The sequence below is a fragment of the Micromys minutus genome (genome assembly GCF_963924665.1).
Source record: "Micromys minutus genome assembly, chromosome: 13".
Classification (NCBI taxonomy): domain Eukaryota; kingdom Metazoa; phylum Chordata; class Mammalia; order Rodentia; family Muridae; genus Micromys; species Micromys minutus.
The window spans coordinates 34,031,053-34,051,681 of NC_137982.1; the positions used below are offsets into that span (position 1 = coordinate 34,031,053).

At 41.3% G+C, this 20,629-nt stretch overlaps 1 protein-coding gene and 1 long non-coding RNA gene across 5 annotated transcripts in view; one reads left to right on the plus strand and one right to left on the minus strand.

Annotated features, from left to right (window-relative positions):
• LOC308429441 overlaps window positions 1–17,879 on the minus strand; it is a 52,252-nt gene extending 34,373 nt beyond the window's left edge. Inside the window, exon 1 of the long non-coding RNA XR_013975323.1 lies at window positions 17,773–17,879. This is a non-coding gene — a long non-coding RNA (uncharacterized lncRNA). The remainder of the gene's footprint in view (window positions 1–17,772) is intronic.
• A 117-nt stretch (window positions 17,880–17,996) lies between these two features.
• Window positions 17,997–20,629, plus strand: part of MARCHF7 (membrane associated ring-CH-type finger 7) — a 37,157-nt gene continuing 34,524 nt past the window's right edge. For all 4 annotated transcript variants that reach the window (XM_080927916.1, XM_080927918.1, XM_080927919.1 and 1 more), the window contains exon 1: window positions 17,997–18,129. The gene's annotated coding sequence lies outside the window, so the exon portion shown is untranslated. The remainder of the gene's footprint in view (window positions 18,130–20,629) is intronic.

A 20,629-nucleotide genomic window follows, 5' to 3' on the forward strand; every position in this document is an offset into this window, starting at 1 on the left:
CAAGTGTTCATATTTGCATAAACCTACACCAATCTTACTGTATACTATAAACATCATTATATTACTTATAATTTCTGACACAGTGTAAACTGTGTGCAAATAGTTGTTATAATGTACTGTTTGGAGAAAAAGGTAAGTCTGTTGATGCATAGTACCTATAAAACTGATTGTATCTAAATGTATTTTATCTATATTTGAAATCTGAAAATGCAGGAGCTCAAGCATGAAGGGGCTGACTGTAGCTTATTACATCACTGAGAATTTTCCACACATGGTTGTACCACACTTCAACTGTTCACAAACTGAAGGATTCGGAGACATTTGAATTGTTGGACAAATATTACTGAAAGTGACAAGAATATCGATGTATAATTTTTCACATGAATGTAAAATTGTCACTTCTCTGGGATCAGCATCCAGGAATGAGTTGCTGGGCTGAATGGAAGTGCATGCTTAGCTTTCTAAGTGACTGACAGACTGTCTCCCACCATTGCTGAACTTCTTATTTCTCCCTTTGGAGCTCATGGTGGCTCATTATGTAAACAAGGGAAAAATGTAATTAGGAGAGATAAAAGAAGAAGCCCACTTTTAATTGGACAATACTGCCTATGGCAAGCATAGAATGTGTTTTGTATGCTAAGGTAAGGCTGTGGCGCTCAGCCGGAAGAGCGCTTGCACGGAGTGCGTGACACTCTGTGTTCAATCTCCAGACCAACGGAACCAAGTGGGAAATGCTTGTAGTTCCCAGTGCTGGGAAGCAGAAACAGGAGAACCAGAAATCCAAGATCATCCTCAGCTACAGACTCTGGACAGCCTGGACTAGATGAGGCCCTATCTTTAAAAAAAAAAAAGAAAGAAAAAGAAAAAAGCCAAAGATAACCTACATGGAGGGGTTTAGAAAAGAACTTTCAGGATGAGCATATGTGTGTATCGGTGGAAGGAAGATGTGTCTCAGTTCCACAGAGTCTGACCTCCTGTCTTTCTGTGCTAAGGATATGGATGGTTTTCCCTTAATTCTGTAAGCTCTTTCACCAAACTCCTGGATATACAAACAGAGTCAAGGAAACCACGATTTTGTATAGGAGCCCTGAGACCTGAAACAGTAGCTGAAGGGAATGAATCTTGTGGGGCTAAGCCTTTGACCTGTGTGGTTTGGTGCTAAGTCTAGATGGATACAAGGAAGGTAAACTGTCAGCACATCAGCTGGTGACAGAAGTGTTGGAAGAGGGAAAACAGCTTTCTTCTCTACCTTGGACTCCGAGGAGACTTGTCTTCCAGACACAATAGGACTGAAACACATCTGAGCTCAGAGTCTGCAGCATGCACAGGAACAAGCCAGACAGGGTCTCAGCACGGAGCAGGGGAGGTGATCACTGGCTCCCAACCCTAGGAAGAAGCTATCTGCCACTGGCACCTGCTTGGAAAGTACAAAATTAGACTTTCCCAGTTTGTCTGATTGGTTTATTGCTTGTATATTTCTATTTCAGGTCATGTGTTTTTGTGGGATCTTTTGTTGTATGTGTGAGTTTGACTTTCTTGGGTTTCACTTGTGGGTTTTGTTTGTTTTTTAAGGGGAGAAAAGGACATTGAGGTGGGTGGCTAGAAATGGTGGGGGGTATTTGGGAGAAGTTGGGAGGGGAAAAGCATGACTAGAATCTATTGTATGAGAGAAAATGTTTTTCGATAAAAGTCAATCGATAAAAGAGGATAACGTTAACCTTGTTTTTCTATTCTAAGTCTGTGACGGACTTTCGGGTTTGCTGTTAAATAGTTCTTACATTCAGTACTGAAGGTATGGAACCCGAGGACAGCTCTGCAGCAAATGGCAGGGCTGAGGACAGAGGCCCTTTGAGATGCACAAACATCGGGTCTGCTTATTTCAACATGTGCTTTTGTAACTGGCACTATGAAATATCACTCGTTCTGTGCGCAGCTCATGTTTTCTGACGTTAGTTTTATGTCATATGTCCTTCAGGATTATCTCGTTTTTAGTGATGCCACTGGGATGCATGTTTGTTGCACTGCTGAGAGCAACGGCAACTCTGTAAGAATGTGTGTCCACTCAAAGTCACCCCATTTCTTTTCATTTTGTCACTCGTTAGTATCCTTTTAGTTGTTCTAAGATAAGAGGAAAAATTCTGAGTCTGAAAATATTTTTGTCACCAACCTCTCATTCACTAACATAGTATTCATGTATGCATGGGACAATTCCTGGTATTCTTACATATTTTAAAAAATGAGAATTCTGTATTAACTTGTTTAGTGTTATGAGAATGTCATGCTTGGGGTGGGGAGGGGTGAGATGTGTATTTTTGGTTCTCAGCACCCACATGGCTGTTTACAACCACCTGTAATTTTTGTCTAGTTCAGGGGATCTGATGCCCTCTTCTGGCTTGGGTGGGAACACAACAACACGTGTGTAACGTGTGTACATACATGCAGCCAAAAAGCCCATGACATACAGAAATCTAAAACCAAATCGTGGTGTATTTTTATATAGGTAACATTACAATTACAAATTAAAACTATCTCTTCATTAGTTTAAATCTAATTTTATATATTTTATAAGTTTTGAAGTTTTCTATAATAATTTCTGTATACTCCTTGATATAGTTATTATTTAGTATTTTATTTTCCTTGTTGATAATTAAGGGTTTTTTCCAGTTTTTAGCTTAGAAATTATCTTTTGCACTAATTTTCATAGTATCTGACAGAAGAGTTATAATGTAGGTACTTAAAGCTTTGGTCTTATTTCTTAAAGCTGAGTTTAAACAAGGCATTCCTATCCAAATAAGCACATATAACACTATTTGTGGATTTTACTGCAATTAGCATATCTCCAAATGCATAAAACCATCACTGCCCTCGAGGTGAAGAGAATCGTCACCTGGAATTGTCACTGTACTTATTAGCTGTCATTCCTTCGACTATAATTCAGGCTTCTACTAGTCTCCAACAACCACTGATCTACTTCCACCTCCACGAACGGGAGTGCATTGGATAGTGGCCTTTTATATTTGATTTTTCTCACGATATTTTCAGGATTTCTCCATGTTAAGGCACGTAGCAGAACTCCTATTTTTCTGGTTGAGTCAGACTCTGTTAGTTACTAAACCCAACAAGCAACTTAAAGGAGGTTTGGGCTCACAGCTTAGGGACATAGCTCACTATGTCAGGAAAAACATGGCAGAGGGAGGCTTGCAGTTTCAGTAGTGAGAATTTGCTTGCACCTCTGCAGATGAGAAAACAGAAAAAGAATGGCCTTCTCTTTCCCCTTTTTACCCATCTCAGGACCCTCACCAGCCCAGAGATGTCACTCTCATGTTCAGAGTGACTTTTCCCTCTTCAGCTAAACTCTCTGCAAATGCCCCATAAGATACACCACACCTAGGAGTATGTGTCCTAGGTGATTGTAAATCTAGTCAAGTTGAGAATGATGGTTCACCACTGCACACAGATATGCTATATTTTGTTTATCTATTTGTAGTCAATGGACACAGGCTGTTTCCACATCTGGAGCTACTATGGATACTACTATGGATATTTTTATTTTGGGTCCTTTGTGACACACGTCCATTCTCTTGAGTCCATAGGCATCTATAGGAATTAAATGAGCCTTTCCGTAATTATATTTAACCCTTCGAGGAACCGACAAACTGTTTTCCTAAGTATCCACACTATTTTATATTCCCAAGAGAGGTTTACTATGGTTCCAGTTTTCCATGTCACCATCAACACTAACCTCTTTACTGTCTTATTGTTCGAAAGAAATCTCGCTGTACTTCTGATCTGCAGTCCCCAAGTACGTCAGTACTTCTGTGTGGTTGTCTACCCAAATCTTTTATTTAAAGTTAGGTCATTTCTCTTCTCATTATTGGGTTGCTCAAGGTTTTTCATTGGTTTCCTCTTTTTGTTTTGTTTTGTTTTGTTTCTTTTCAGTCTTGTTATGAGCTCAGCCTGCTCTTACCTAGCAACCTTCCTACTTCAGTCCCCCAGGACATGAGGTTCTATAGAAGTACTACCATACCTCTGACTATGTAGATCCTTTACTTACTTTAACTCACGTTTACAGTGTGAGGTATGTGAGGTATGGGCTTCAAATTCATCCCTTACATGTCAGTTTCTTTCTATTCTGCACTGTTTAAGATATTTTCTTTCCTTACTTTCTTGGCATTCTTGTAAAAGAAATCAGTTAACATAAATAAAAATGCTTATTTTTATATTTTGACTTTCAGTTCAAGGGTAAGTCTGTATTTGTGCCATTTTTGTTTTTGCTGAAGGGGAACAGAGGGGAGAGCTGTTAGAGATTTTCCTATCAAGTGACGCCTTCTCACTTTCTATCTTCTTTTAAAATTAGTTAATACAGCTGAAGATGCTGTTGGCCATATCTTCTTTGACTAAGACTGACTTGGTAAGAGTTTACCAGTTCAAGATTGCTTCTTCTATGTGGACAGTTGTGCAAATATACTGAGTGTCCTAAAACCTGTAGGGCTTTCTTTAAGGTTGCATGCAACAGCCCGACAAGAAAAGAGCACAAGTCAGGCAAGGGTAATGTAATGGCAGTAGAAGCAGCATGGCTATCATCGGCCAAGTCAGCTGATGCTCCAGGAAAAGGCAAAAACTACCTAGATCAAGGTGCTTCGGATATGTAGCTCAACTGCAAATCTCAGAGAATGCTGGCTAAGAGGTGCAAACACTTTGAATCTGGAGGAAAGCGAAGATAGGCTATATGACACAGTTCTAAGCTTCACCTTTTATTTTACTTAAAAGGACAATAAAATCTTGAAGCTGTGCTCATTTTATCACCTTATTTCGTCCTAACTAGTCTTTTGGAAGGGTATAAGCTAAAGCTATCCAGGAAAACTTACCACGGGAAATTTGTGTTTGAAAACAAGTACAACCAGAATGCCCAACACTTTCATGACACTGTTCTCTTTAGTTAGATCAGAAGAGGCAGTGAGGGAATATTTAAATCATTCTTCTGTTTCCTGGGACCCTATCGCTGACCCACACCCCTTAGGCCAATCCATCACTTGCCCAGACTAGTCTTGAACTTGAAACTCTATTGATTCTGCCTCCAGAGGGCTGGTAATACAGGCATGTGCTAAGCAGGCTTTTTTATATTGGTCTAGGAATTGAACTCAGGTTAGGAATTGAACTGAGTTATCTATCTCTTCAGCTCCAAAAGTCTGCTAATCAAAAGGAGTTACCTATTTTTATCTAAGATTCTCTATTAGGAGCATTGTTTTTACTTAAATAATCAAGTTTAATAAAGAGTTTATTGTCTGGTCTATTTAAGAAAGTGTTTCACGGTCTTACACAGTTTTGTCTTTTATGACCTGTGTTTAAAAGAAGAGAGCTCAGCCAGGCCTTTAATACTAACACATGGAAGGCAGAGGCACCAGATCTAAGTGTGAGTCCAGACTAGTGGACAGAGTGAGTTTCAGGACAGCCAGTGCTGAGGTAGAGAAACTCTGTCTTAAAAAATAAAAAACAAAATAAAACAACAACAGAAGAGCCCAAGTAATCAACTTAAAGGTCATGTTGTTAAAACTGAATATGAGTATCTTTATGCTTAAAAGTCATTTTAAGTATGTTTATGCTTAAACATTGTATTAGAATACTCATTAAACATGTGTACTTAATTGCTGTTTTAAAGCTTTTTAAAAAAAGATTTATTTTATGTATATGAGTACACTGTAGGCATGTCCAGACACACAAGAAGAGGCATTGGATCCCATTACAGATGGTTGTGAGCCACTATGTGGTTGCTGGGAATTGAACTCAGGACCTCTGGAAGAGCAGTCAGTGTTCTTAACCACTGAGCCATCTCTCCAGCCCCACAAATTGCCGTTTTAGGAGCTTAGTATTTGGTTCCCAGCACCTCTATCGGGATTCACACAACCACCTGTAACTACAGATCCAGGAGATCCAATGCCAGTGGTCCATGTGTATACTGATATATTTGCACACATACACACAATTAATTAAATGATGGGCTGCAATTTGGGCATTACTACATTGCTTTTGTTTTACAGGAGCTATATTTGATTCACAGGAATTTGGAATTACTCAGTTTCTATCACTTAAATATTATGTGATCACAGATAAATAACATTGACTCTCTCAGGTTTGTTTTCTTTTCATATGAAATATCTAATTAATTAAATTATATGTAGCTATCATATTAGCTATTTTGAAAAGTTAAATTCGTATTTTTAAAGTACTCTTAATTGTCAGAATAAAAAGACTTCATGAAAAGCAGCTATAATTTTGCCCAATATATATTTACAATTGCTAGCATGCCAGAACACTCATTCTGGGGTCTTCTTTGACTCCTTCCTCTGTTCCTCCCTCCCTTCCCATTGGGGAATGGTCCCAAACTCGTCAACCAATAGGAAAGTGCTCTACCACTGGGCTACATGACCTGCCTTCACAAGAGGCAAGCTGCCCAAACTGCCCTTGAACTCACTTTGTGACAAGGTAGACTCCTGAGTAGCTAGGATTATAGGCTTACACAAACCGACCTGGACCTGGCTTACATCAGTTCTCTGTTTCTCTTTGCAACAAAGTCTTGCTTTGAAGCCATGGTGCTGAACTCACTGTGTAGCACAAATTGGGCTTCTCATAGCAATCCTCCTGTCTCAGGATTTATGCTATGGCTTCAAAAACCCACTTTTCAAAAATCAATTCTTTCTCCTCAGCATAAAAAATATTTTAGTAGAGGCTGAAGAAATGGCTCAGCAGTTTAGAGCACTGATTGATCTTCCAGAGGTCCTGAGTTCAATTCCCAGCAACCACATGGTAGCTCACAACCATCTGTAATATTCAGCTTTTCTTATAACATTTATATTATGATGAGTGATTTTAATAATCCTCTGAATCAATGTTTTTTCCCATTTAACAGTTTTAGGAATTAAAGTCTACATATTAAAAAAAAAAACTTTTTCCAAAGCACTAATAACTTAAATTTTTAAATTGCTATTAAAATTCTTTATATAATGAAATAGTATCTTGAACTGAAGCTATCTTGGTAATAAATATTTTGCCATCTTACACATACATATACACACTAGTACATAGGCAAAGCTATGAGATAATTACCACTTTAGTCTCCATGAGCAACCAAAATACAAATGCCAACACAATGATGAGTCTGATGAGGCCATCAACATACACTGAGTGCCGAGAGCCAGCCAGGGCTGCTCCTCGGTAATCCCAGGCATCAGAAGCAGCAGGTGCTGACAGAACTAACAACGAAGGTTGGAATCAGACATGTGCAGTCTCCTCAGAGGATGACGGCATGTAACAGCTTCTCCTATAAGACCATCACGCCCTCCTATCAGATGCTTTTGGACTACACAGCAAGTCAATATTGAAGGTGGCTTAACCACATCAAAGCTGTTATTAAAAATAGGGTTAGAAAGAGATCTTGAATTTCCAAATTCTATTTTTTATAGAGCATACAATAAATTTCAGTACATACCTACTTTGTTTTGCTTCAGCACTGAGATCAACAGTGACCCAGAGTTTTCTTCTCTGAAGCCTAACCCTTCTTCTTGCCCAAACTTTAGTACCATATCCATAACTTGATTCACTTAAAATATCAATAAATTTCATTAATTCAGAATTCCTTAAACCTCATTTAGTTACACCATTTATAATTATAATATGCTCTTTATTTATTGAGACAGGGCCTCATGCAGTTCAAACTTGAACATTCTGCAGTGTAGAATGACCCTGAACACCGGAACCTCCTGCCTGCACTTCCTGAGTGCTGGCATTAGACCTGTGCCATATGTTCAGGGTCTGGTGCTGGGGACCCACAGCTTCCTGTACACTACACAAACACTTTACTGCACTACATCCCAAGCCTATGATATGCTGTTTTAAAGGTTTTCTCTTTATATTTATGGTCATGTAGTACATATGATGTTTCCCAACAGGTTCCATATGGCACAGTGGTCTCATAAGATTAAATTGCTTACAAGCTCAATAAACAATGTTTGCACAACAATAAAACTGCCTCACAATGTACTTCTCAGAACGTATCCCTACTGTGAAACCACATGACTGTCCTGATCATACCTCCTCACTGCACTGTAGAAGCCAACAGTGTTGAGACATTCGCTTATATGGCATTACAATGCACACACACACACACACACAGAACAGATGTAAAGACCATTACATTTCTCTAAAATATTGAAGATGTTTAGTGATAAAACTGTGATAGACTTCTAATTGTTCTTTTGAGTGTGAAATAGATAAGCTGTTAATACTACCCATCGCTAAGTGGAAACCACTTAATTGATCATAAAAAATGTTCAACCTGTCAATGAAAAGCATGCAGAAGTTGGAGAGATGGCTCAGTGATTAAGAGCACTGACTGCTCTTCCAGAGGTCCTGAGTTCAATTCCCAGCAACCACATGGTGGCTCACAATCATCTGTAATGGGATCTGATGCCTCTTTTTGATGTGTCTGAAGATAGCAACAGTGTACTCATATAACTAAAATAAATAAATCTTTAAAAAAAATGTCCAAACTGTCAATGAGAAGCCAACAGAAGCTGGAGAGATGGCTCAGTGGTTAAGAGCACTGACTCTTCTTCCAGAGGTTCTGAGTTCAAATCCCAGGAACCACCTGGTGGCTCCATCTATAATGGTATCTGATGCCCTCTTCTGGTGTGTCTGAAGTCAGCTACAGTGTATATTATACATAAGATAAATAAATAATTCTTTTTAAAAAAGAAAAGAAAAACACACAGAAGGTGTGTATCACAGTTATGGAGGCAAATAACAGAGTAAATGATATATAAAGTTCTAAAATTCCATGTCTTACCAACCACATTAAAGTAATCAATTTACAAAAAACTTAAAACTATTTAAAGGGGGTGGGGAGACGGCTCAGTGGCCAAGAGTAAAAACTGTTCCTCTACAGGATCAGGCAGCTGCCAACAGCCCATAACTGGTTACGCTGCACCCACCGCTCTCTACTGGACTCCATGGCACCAGCTCATGGACATGTGTCCACACAGGCATACATATACATGCTTAATTAAAAACAAGAGATTTAGGGCTAGTTAGGGTCCTCAGAGGGTAAAGGTATCAGACACCAATCCTGACAAACGTGAGTTTAATCTCCAGGACTCACATGGTGGAAAGAGAACCAACTCCTCAGCGTTGCTCTCTGACTTCCACAATGCACTCACAGAATAAAAATAATTTAAAAATTATCTATATATTTATCTTAGGTAAAGCATGAACATAATGTTAAATAGCTTGCCATGGTTCATTTAGATAAATATCCCTTCCAAAAGCTTTGAGCCTGGGGCATAGCTCAGTAGTACAATGCTTGCCTAGCATGTATAATAACCTGGATCTAAACCATAGCACCATAAGGAAAAAGAATTTTAAAATCGTGAGATCTGGCATTAATATTGTATTTCTAGAATATAACTTAGGTAGTTATGATAATATCAACATCACAGAGGAAGTTTTACACATTTATTCTAAAAGGTTGTATTCTATCTTTTGATATATAAGATTTAAAAAATATAATTCTTGTGGGAAAGGAGAGTGGTATGTCTGAAAAAGTGGGCAGTTATTAAAATATTTAGAATAGAATTCTGGCCTCTGTACATGCACTCACATGCACTCACATGCACTCACATGCACTCACATGCATTCACATGCACATAATGTCACAGACACACATGCACATACATAACTTAAGAAATCTAAAGAAGTTTTTAAGTGTTATCCTTCCCTTCCTTCCTTCCTTCCTTCCTTCCTCCAAAGGTAAGGTCTCATGTGTCCATGACATGACCATGTAGCCTGGACCAGCCCTGTACTTCTGACTCTTGCACTTCCAAGTACTGGCATAACAGCTAGGGCTGAGGCGTGGATTGCCGTGGGCCCAGTTCTGCACTGCCCACGGATTAGACCATGCATGCATGCTTCAAGTATGCGAGGTGACCACGCCACCAAAAGACCTATATTCCCAACTCCTTAAGTATTATTTTCTTCCTCTTAAATTATTGGAAAAAGCCATATTTCAATGGCTCACTATTAAAAGATTCAGCATAAAAATCGTTCAGTCATTTTGTATTTTGCTATTAAACTCTAGTATTTATAGATAGTAGCACATTCATTATTTAAATAAAAGTTGGTCTTTCAGCTACTTCTCTTACTAGATTTGTACTGCTATAACAAAATAATATAGTCTAAACAATTGATGCATAATAGAAATTTATTTCTCACAGTTCCGGAGGCTGGCAAGTTCAAGATCTAGATGTTTAGAGGCTTAGAATCTGATAGATGCTATCATGTTTCCAAGAGGAGCTCTGTGTGCTCCAACAGGGAGAAATGCTATATCTTCCTTACCTTTAAGTGGTATAATAGAACAGTAAATCAATTCCTTTGTGCCTCCTCAAACTCAAACTCCTTCCTCTCCCCCTCCCCCCATGCATTTTGGTTGTTGTAGAACAGGGTCCTACAATATAATTCAAGCTTGTCACCAACTGGAAGTTTTACTTTGCCTAAGTTCCCCAGTCTGGCGCTACAGAACTATCCAGACCTCAAGTGTCTTCTCAGGGCTTTTGACCCTGTCCATGGGAGCTTGGCTCTTAGGATATAATTACTTTCCAAAGTCTCCAGGTTTTTTTCTTTTAATATGATTGTATTGGCCATTACAGTTCAACACATAGAGGCTGGTAAGATGCCCAGGCAGGTAGGTAATGGTGTGTGCCACCAAGCCTGGTGCCCTAAGTTCAATCCTCAGTATCGACATGGTAGAGAGACCCACTTTTGCAAGTTGCCTTCTGACCTCATGTACACCCAAGTCACATAGGTACCATCCATTCACACATTCAAAGTAAACACAGGGAAACAAAAAACAAAAAAACAAAACAAAAAAAAAACCCGCTTGAACACACATTTTTGCTGTAGTTAGGCTATGGAACTTCCCTAACAGTAGAGGTACAGTTTATAAACAGTAGTAAAAGAGAAGTTTCAGGGCTGGAGAGATGGCTCAACTGTTAAAAGCACGGGCTGTTCATCTAGAGGACTCAGGTTCAATTCTCAGCACCCCCATGGCAGCTCACAACTGAGGTGACAATTTTGGAGTATTGCTTTCTCTGAAAAACACAGAACTATTAATATGTTTTCATTTTAATCCCAGGTTTAGGATATGGGGCTGTTCACAGCATCTTACTCATGCTCTAGCAGGGGTGTGATTTTGCCAGTTGCAGATAGTTTCTGGTTTCTGTGGCTGTGTGATAGTTGGAATTCTGGGGACTTTTCAGAGGGTATGTAGATGCTAGAGCCCCACGGCGGGGGAGGGGGGGTTGATGGTTGGTTTTTTGATCTCTATAGTTGTGTGAAAAGAAGAAACAACAAGAATAAATTAGGTATCCTGACAGACCCTCAAACTTGCCCCAAGGAACACGATTCCCCTATCAGCAGGAAGTCTCCTTTCCCTTAATTTTTTCTCTCTTCTATCTAGTGTCTGGGGTTGAGCAGGTAGAAGAACCCTCAAAGTAGCTAAAGTCTGGCTACAGTTTGTGATTTCGTCGGGTCGAGTGGATCCAATACCTTCACACAGACACACATGCAAGCAAAACACCAATGCACATAAAAACATAACCCATACTGAATTATTGAAGAAAAAATAAGTTTTATGTCATATATGTACATATAGGAAAGTTTTAAAAAGAGAAATTTCTACTACAGGATTTTTTTATATTAATGGACAGGATGAACATTTTCTCAATCTCACACAATAGGGTATTCTAGAATATTTTTTAAAATGTCAAGTAAAATGTATATTAAATTTCTGCATGTTAGTTTGTTTTAATAGTTAAACATGTTTTTATATTAATGGACAGGATGAACATTTTCTCAATCTCACACAATAGGGTATTCTAGAATATTTTTTAAAATGTCAAGTAAAATGTATATTAAATTTCTGCATGTTAGTTTGTTTTAATAGTTAAACGTGATCTACTAATTGTACTGTGTAGTTATTAATTTATGGTACTTTGGTTGACCTTAGGGCCTTTTATGTGCTAGGCAATATTCAACAATTTTCCGGTTCCTTAAGATCCATGGCTAAACTTTGTCCTGTTAAAACCCTGTCTTTATCTCCTTTTATGACTACATGGCCATGCACAGAGAACAGTGGAAGGACACACAGTAGTTTCTCAGTGTGACTGCAGAGCGTGCTGGTGGAGCAGCAGAAGCAGGGGGGCCAGATTACAAAGCAGTAGGTAGAGAGGAGGGAAAGAAGAGAGACCTCCCCAAAGCCTATAGTAAAATAGCTAGTACAGGAAACAGTTATTGTATACTTTAAAATGTATCTATATACAAATATGCACAAATGTCTTAGTTTATTTTCCTACTACCATGACAAAATACTGTAAAAACATAACTCAACAGAGAAAGGACGCTTCGGATCAGTTACACATTACATCCCATCATGGCAGGGAAGTCCCAGCGGCAGGAGCTGTACAGAAGAGGTCCCAGGACAGCCACGGTCGAGAGCAGACAGCAAAGACCCTTAGAACATGCTACTCTCTTTTTTCATTCAGCTCAGGAACTGTGTGGCCCACATTTAGGCTGGTTCTCCCATGCCAATGAACTCAGTAAAGTTCTTCTCAGGCCAGCCTAATCTATACAACCCGACATGTTGTTCCCAGATGATTCTAGCCTGTATCACGTTGGTAATTAACGCTAATCACCGTACATGTGTGCTCAAGTAAAAACTTAAGATGAGGGATGCAACCAAACTTCTAAGAGGGAGTACCCACAGAATCTCTATCTGTAGTTGCTTCTGCTTCTAGCCTCCTGAAATATAAGCAAGCAATGGAGGCCAAATGTGATGGTTACTCTTCATTGTTAGCTAGTTGTTCTTTTGAATGACCTAGGAGACAGCCAGCCCTCTGGGCATATAAAAGGTATTTCCAGATAGGTTTAACTGAGGCTGAGGACCCATCCTGAATGGAGCTATCATTACTGTACAGGCTGGGGACCCCGACTGAACTGAAAAGGGACTGAGTAGTGCACCACTCTGTTTCTTTCTGCTTTCTGACTGCAGATGCACTGTGACCAGCCTCCTCACTGTCCTGATGCCATGTCTTCCCTGCCATGATAAAGTACCACTGAGAACTGTGACACAAATTATAGCCTTAGGGCTTCTACTGCTATGGCAAAACACCATGACCAAAAGGAACTTGGGAAAGAATTTTTGCTTAAGGTTCCGAATTATAACCCATCGCTGAGAAGTAAAGGTTGGTGGCTGAAAGTGAAACAAAGGTCACACAGGGACACTGCTTACTCACTTGCTCCTCCTGCCTTCTTACAACACCCAGGATGGCACCACTTACACTGAGCTGGGCCTTTCTATGTCGATCATTATCAAGAAAACGTACCACAGGTTTGTCCACAGGTCTACATGATAGGGGCCACTTTATCAAGGTTCCCTCTTCTAAAATGACCTCAGCTTCTGCCAAGCTGACATAAAACTCTTCAGCCAGCACAGACCCTTCTTTCCAGAAGTTTCTTCTGTCAGGTATTCTGTCCCCACAACAAGAAAAGTTATGAATACAGGACCAGACACTGAGTATTTTCTCAGGTATTCCGTTCTGATTCTGCAGGAAGAAAATGGTCATGTACACGTGATGCTATATTTACGACTTCAGTACCCAGTTCTGCGATCGGCACTTATCTGATAGATGCTGTGTAGGACGTTTGTGGATGTGAATCTTATCTACAGCTAACCATAAATGAAGGCGATTATTCTCAACGGTGTAGATGAGCCTCATCCAATCAGCCTCAGAAGGACTGAGGTTTCCCAGGAAAGAGGAAATTCTCCCTCAAGACTGTCAAAGACTCCTGAATCTACGTGCCAGGCTGCCTTATAAATTTCAAACTTGTCAGCCACCACAATCGTATTAGCCAGTCCTTAAAGTAAATCTCCTGGTAAGTGACAGATAGTGTGTGGTACACGACTGCCCATGCCTCTCTGGAGAACCTTGACTAATGCATAGACAATTCGTAGCCTAATGGGCATGACTGTTCCACTAAAGTATTTACAGTAACAGCTGGTGGGTGAGATTCAGCCCAAGTTCTCCAAACCCTAGTTGCATCATTAATAGGAGATAGATGCTCTCACTAAACACATTTTAATTCTTTAAGATCTAAATTGTTAATTAGATGTGTATGTCTGTGTCAGTATGAGGGCTTGTGCAAGTGAATGTAGTGCCCTCCAAGGCTTGAAGAGGGCACCAGAGGCTTTGCAGCTGGAGTTACAGGAGTTGTGAGATGCTGGATGTAGATGCTGGGAACTCCCAGGTGCTCCTGACCACCTAGCATCTCTCCAGCCCCACACTCCGGTTTTAAGCAGTGTAAAGGGAAACTAACTGAGCCCCCTGATTGGAAACCATCGTTGCTAGGGCAGACTCTGGAGCGGCTGAGAGTGACTGCGTTTCTATAGAGGTCTGACTGAAGCTGCAGTGTGAGAGCAGTTTCTCAGGGTGTCAGTGGCATTATTTTCACATGTCCTTATACTTTTCAATCGTACCTTTGGAGAGCAATTTTTTTTTTGCTGCCAAAAAAAGCAGAAGTCAATTAAAGAAATGTTTTTAGATATTTATTTATTAAATTTTGCACGTTTTCAATAAAAATTATTGAGGAAAATTAAAAATTTATGAAACCATTAAATACAAAGGTTACAATTTTTGGCACAAAAGGAATTATTTTTATCAAATGTACAGCACAGGACTTTCATGTAACATTTATTACAAGTAGGGATCCTTAATCTAGAAAAATGGGACCTACCTATATGTTTATTTTTATCATTTTTTGTTTATTTGAGTCAGAGTCTCATAGCCCAGGCTGGCTTGGAACTCTGTAGCCCAGGCTGGCCTTGAACTTGTGATCCTCCTGCCTCCGCCTCCTGAGTTCGAGTGCTGGGATTACAGGTGTGCGCCACCATGCCAGGCGCTACCTATAAATTTAAATAGTAGATTGTCAAGTTAGTTGATGACCCCAGATTCCCTTCTCTAGCCTAGGGATTAATAAAGATTTTCGGTTTAGAAGAAATTGGTATCCTATAAAGGTTCTGTAAATACTTGTCTCATAGTGGAGAAACCCGTTTGTCAGAAGATTAAGAATTGAAAATGATCAATTTGCAAAAAGCTAACATCACTCATCTTCTCAACAGAATGCATAGAGGAGCTCCTAAGAAGGTTATATGGTATAGCAATGAAAAGAGCAAAACAAGTAACTTGAAATGTAATTTCTGAAAGAGAATTCAAAGCAGATCAAGCAACAATAACAGCAATGCTTAAGCTCAAGAATCAGGGCTGTATGACCACAGCCAGATGACAGACGAATCCAAACAGCAGAGGGATGAAGTGAATCAAGGCCACTAAGACACTGTCTTAGAGAAATAAAGAAATGGAAACTAATGAAACAGTTGGCAAGAGATCCACAGACACTTGAATTCAGAAAGGAGCCACAGACATAAGGACAGATCACCAAAGGCTAAGTAAGAGAACCCAAAGAGAATGGGTCTAGCTTGCTTAGAGGAATTCTGATTTCAGATGCTTGCTATCAAATCGTTTGATCTGATTATTGTTTTGGAAAATATAGTCACTATTTTACCTACTTACATTCATAACTTCTAGTAAAGTGTAAAATGTCTTTAACAGACACAAAATTTCAATAATTATTTGCTGACAATGATAAATTACCTAAAAATTCACAGCAGAGTAAATCTCTCTCTCTCTCTCTCTCTCTCTCTCTCTCTCTCTCTCTCTCTCACACACACACACACACACACACACACACACACACACACACACACACACACACACCCCTAATCCTCAAAGGAAAAACATATGTCTGTGTTTTTTAGCTAGTACCTAGCATTAACTAAAAAACAGACTCTGGAGCCTGTGAGATGGCTCAGCACATAAAGAAGCTTACTGCAAAGCCTGAAAGCCTGAGTTTGACCCCCAGGAAACTGGCAGGAGAAATCCCATTCCCACAAACTGCCCTCTGACCTTCACAATGCGCTAGTGACAAAGACCCCTCTACCTACACACACACACACACACACACACACACACACACACACACACACCAGATGAATAAATGTAACATTTTAAACAGCTCACACTTGGAAGCTCTGTGAATTAGGAAGCAGGCACCACACTCACCTCTCATAGAATCCTCAGTATTGAAAGGAGACGAAACCAATCTGCCAAAACCCACCATCCTTGTCAGATTTAGGGGTTCTGTAGAGAAGTTCCCACTACCACGTTTGTCTACTATAGCTCAGGAAAAAGATGCAGTCATTCCTCTTAAGACAAAATAAACTCAGAAAGATGTTCAAGTGATCTACACAATGGTAAATTCCCAAAAGGCCAAGTGGTGGTTTAGACACATAACATAGCTGTTAACAATTATGGAATGCTTGCTATGTTCTAAGAGCTGACAGATCACCTCATTTAATCCTTTCAACACTACCATGAAGTTTAGGCAGCATCTTGAATTAGGGTTCCCTAATCCACGGGAAGAAGCCTGGGTTAAGGAATTCTTAGCAACGTTAAAGAACTGTTGAAGACAAAGGTAATCAGTGTAAGTGCTGCGATTTGAACCCTTGAATTCTGATTCTTAAGGGTGTTATATGGCTAAACAGAATAGAACATTTCTCTTAAAAGGACAAATTAAATCTCAAAAAGTAATCTGTACTTACTTTTATCCTTTACCAGATACAATGTCTACACTTAATGACACTTGGGTGCCAACTCTGACAAAATTAAAAAACAAAGAACCCAAACCCTGAAGTTTGTACTAAAATTTATTTTAGTGACAAGTGAAGATAAATGAGTCAGAGAGGATTACTGACTGCGACTCCACTTTGATCAGATGAAATTAAAAAAAAAAAAAAAAAAACATACACATATGACATTTCACTTAGTGGAATCATTTGAATCCAAGGGATTCTTAAAATAAACAAAAACCCCAAATCAAATAGGTCACTTAAAAATCCAAGTGCTTCCAAGTTTCAGTAAGAACTTACCGTTAAACAACCCGTGTTTGGTCCATCATTGAAACTCCACATGATCTGTGGCTTTCCCATACTCTTTTAGCATTTCCTAGTACTCATTTACATCTTAGTTTACCACATTTACCGTGGTTTTGAAAGTTTCTCCTCGCATTCTCCAGACTACGTCACAAATTCCCTCGCTCTTTCTAAATAAGTGAAACGTCTGCTACAAAACCTGTAGCTGCGCTCTCAAGAGCTTAAAAAGCCCGATTTTTTTTTTTTTTTTAATAAGATTCAGAAGTGAACGTCAAAACACCCCATTGCTACAACTTATTTACTCCAAGGGAAACTGCCAGCAGGGTGTAGGAATCAATCAGAAGGCTGGAGGTGGAGGGAGAGCTGTCAAATCCTACAAGGTTGGGCAGGGAAGGACGCGCCAGGGAGGCTCGAGGGGCGGTGGGAGAAGGCAGTGTTGGACTCCATTCCGTAAACAGTCACTGCGCCACTTGCCAAGCGCAGGGAAAACAAAATCCACCCACGCAACCAGCCGGGCGGGACCCGGAGCGGCGGGGCCTTGCAGGGGCCCGCGGCGGGCGCGGGAGCGTGGCGGGTGCCGAGCCCCTCACACTCCGGGCGCCGAGCGCCCCGCCCGGCCTCCCGCGCCCGCTCCCGGCGCCCGCACGCCCGCACGTCGCCGACCAGCTGCGGCCGCTTACCGTGGCGCCTCGCAGCTTCCCCCGAGGCGGCCCTCAACGGCTGCCGCAGTCAGAGCACCACCCCGCGGCGGGGCACGTCTAGCCCGCCCGCAGCTCCCGGCTCCCCCGCAGCGCCGCCGCTCTCGCGAGAAGCGGGCGCGAGCGCGCCGGGGCGGGGGGTGGGGTGGGAGGAGGAGGAAGGGCGGGGCTGCCAACGGCGCCGGCCACTTCTGCATCGCATCCGGAGGGGCGGCCGCCATTGTGCTTCGTCGCCGAGTTCTCTGCTCGTCGCCCGAGAACCGAGCGCAGCGAGGAAGGGGCGGACGGCGCGGCTGCGGGCGAGCGCGACACTCCCTGCGGAGTGCCTGGTGGAAGCGGGTAAAGAGCGGCGGCGGCGGCGGTGGGGGAGGGGAGCACTGGAGTGTGGACCCCCCCCCGACCCCGGGACCCCGGGGGCAGGGAGGACAGATGGTGCGTGTCCCTCGAGGACCCCGTGGCGGCCTGTGGCGCCGGGCGGCCGGCGTACGGGGTCGGTCCACCCGGGATTTCGGTGGGTTGCCCAGCCCCACGGGAGTCGGTGAAGGTAGGCCTCTCCGCGGCCCCGCACCGTGAGTGGCGTGACCCTGGCATGTGAGGCTAAAAAAGGATGGCTCTTCTGATTCACACCGGGGCGAGAGGGTGTGAAGGAACCGACTCTAGACGCGCAGGGGGTGAGGAGTAAAATGCTACCTCACCTTGAAGAAACTGCGTAGTGAAGAGCACACACACACACACACACACACACACACACACACAATCCGAAACCACTACAATGAACACCCTCCTTCCTCCCCCACAAAAGTAGATGTTAGTATGGGAGGCGGGGAAAAACTAGTCGTCTCCGACCAGTGTGAAAACAGTTTAAAGAGGGGGCCTCGGGCCACACACCATTCTGTAGTTTTTATTGTCTTAAATGTCCTTGTTTTCTCACTCCCCTCTACCCCTTTTGTAATCAGAAGGGGTGAGTTTCGAGATACCGTCCTGATTTACATATTAAACACTAGTTCTACCACCACTAGAAAGGTAGAGTCTATGTATTTCTCACACGAGAACCAGAAATGGGGTCAGTGTTTTCTTTGAGGCGAGAGAGAGACAGAGAGAGAGAGAGAGACAGACAGACAGACAGACAGACAGAGGTGTGAAGCTCCAGTGTGTGTGTGGTGTGTGTGAAGCACCAGTTGAATAACAGTGGAATCAGAAACTCTGGGTATTGCTATGGCCATAGTTTATCTAACCTCTTCAGATTTCCTAGTTAAGATGAGTTCTCCAACTCCTCTGAGATAGTGTGTGAAGCAGTCAGCAGGCATACTACAGGGCGTAATAGTTGTACTGTGGATTTTTAATGACTACAAACAAAAGGAATTTACCACCACTTTATAACCAAGCATTCTTGTCAGAAAAAAAAAATCAAAACTTGGACTTTGTGAGGTGTGTCTACTTAGCTTTATGTGTATGTGGGTTGATTAGAGGGCTCTTACCTTGTATTTCTTGCTGGCACTGGACTCATGATGCTATCCAGACTGACCTTTAACTTAGATACTCTTGTCTAAGCCTTCTGAGCTCTGGGATTGCTGGGCTATACCACCAGATCCAGTAAAACCACACAGCTCTAGTTCTGCCCTAAATGTGTGGTACACCCTCCACCTCCCCTCCCCACTTCCCCCATTTCCACAGATTATTTTTCATTCTTTGACAGTCTCTAGTGCTCCCCCCATTACCTTATTTTCAGTTAGGTGATGGGGTCAGATGTCTTATGCAGTGTAGGGTCTTGGGGCATGCTAAGCTATATTCAAGACACGTCAACCCAGGTCAGGTGTCTTGAATTAGGGTTGTTTCCCCACATAACTTGACAGATTGCCTGTGTTCTCCATGCAGGTTTTGGATAATCGACTTGGCCATGAGTCATCTGTGGCGTTTATGCAGACAGATGTCATTAGTTGCACACCCATCTCACACACCTGTCATCTATTATATTCACATTTTAATATATTAGCAAAGTAACCATACAGTGGAAAATTTATGACGTAATATAAAGCATTGTTTGGTTACCAGGTTAGAGCTTCCCTTTGCAACACTGAGCTTGACGCAACATCTTCCTTCTACAACTCACAGTTTAGTCATCAGACATCAGGTGTAAGCAAGTGCTGTTCCTCACTGTAAACACTGTACAGACGACTGTGGGCTGTAAATAGCCTAAGCTGGAGGACTGTAAAGGAGTACTTGAGCACCCGGCGGGCTCTGTTCTAGGAGACAGGCCTTCCCATGGTGCAGAGGTAATGGAGGAAGGTTAGAGCTTAGAAGGGAAGCAAGGCTTCAAGGATACAGTAGAAAGCTTAGTGTCCTGGGCTGTGGGATGGAGAATGAGCAGTTGTGCCCAAGTAAAATTACCTTTAGATTATCTTTGTTGACACATGTTTTCTTCTGTGTGTGTCTGTAAAAAACCTGGGAATGCTTAGTATCAAGCCATACCTTTAAGCAACAAATTAAGTCTTGAGCTAGTAAACTATTAGATCAACAATGGGCCAAATTAGATAACAACTTAAATATGAAGGAGTTCCTACTAAAGTTCTTAGATCACTAAGGAGAATTCTGTTTGAGTTATTTCATCTTTTTTTTAAATGTTTTTGCAAATATTATATCATTAGTAAAGTTGCTGGGAGTGAATCCAAAAGAACTGAGCAGAAATGGTAAAAATGCTTTATAATTTGAGAGTTGACAGATGTTTGTAATTTTTAATTTTCTACACAAACATGAACTTAATGTAGTCAAAGCTGGTTTTACCTGTTCTCAAGTATATTTCTTCTGACTACTGGTTAGACTAGATAAGTTTGAACGACAG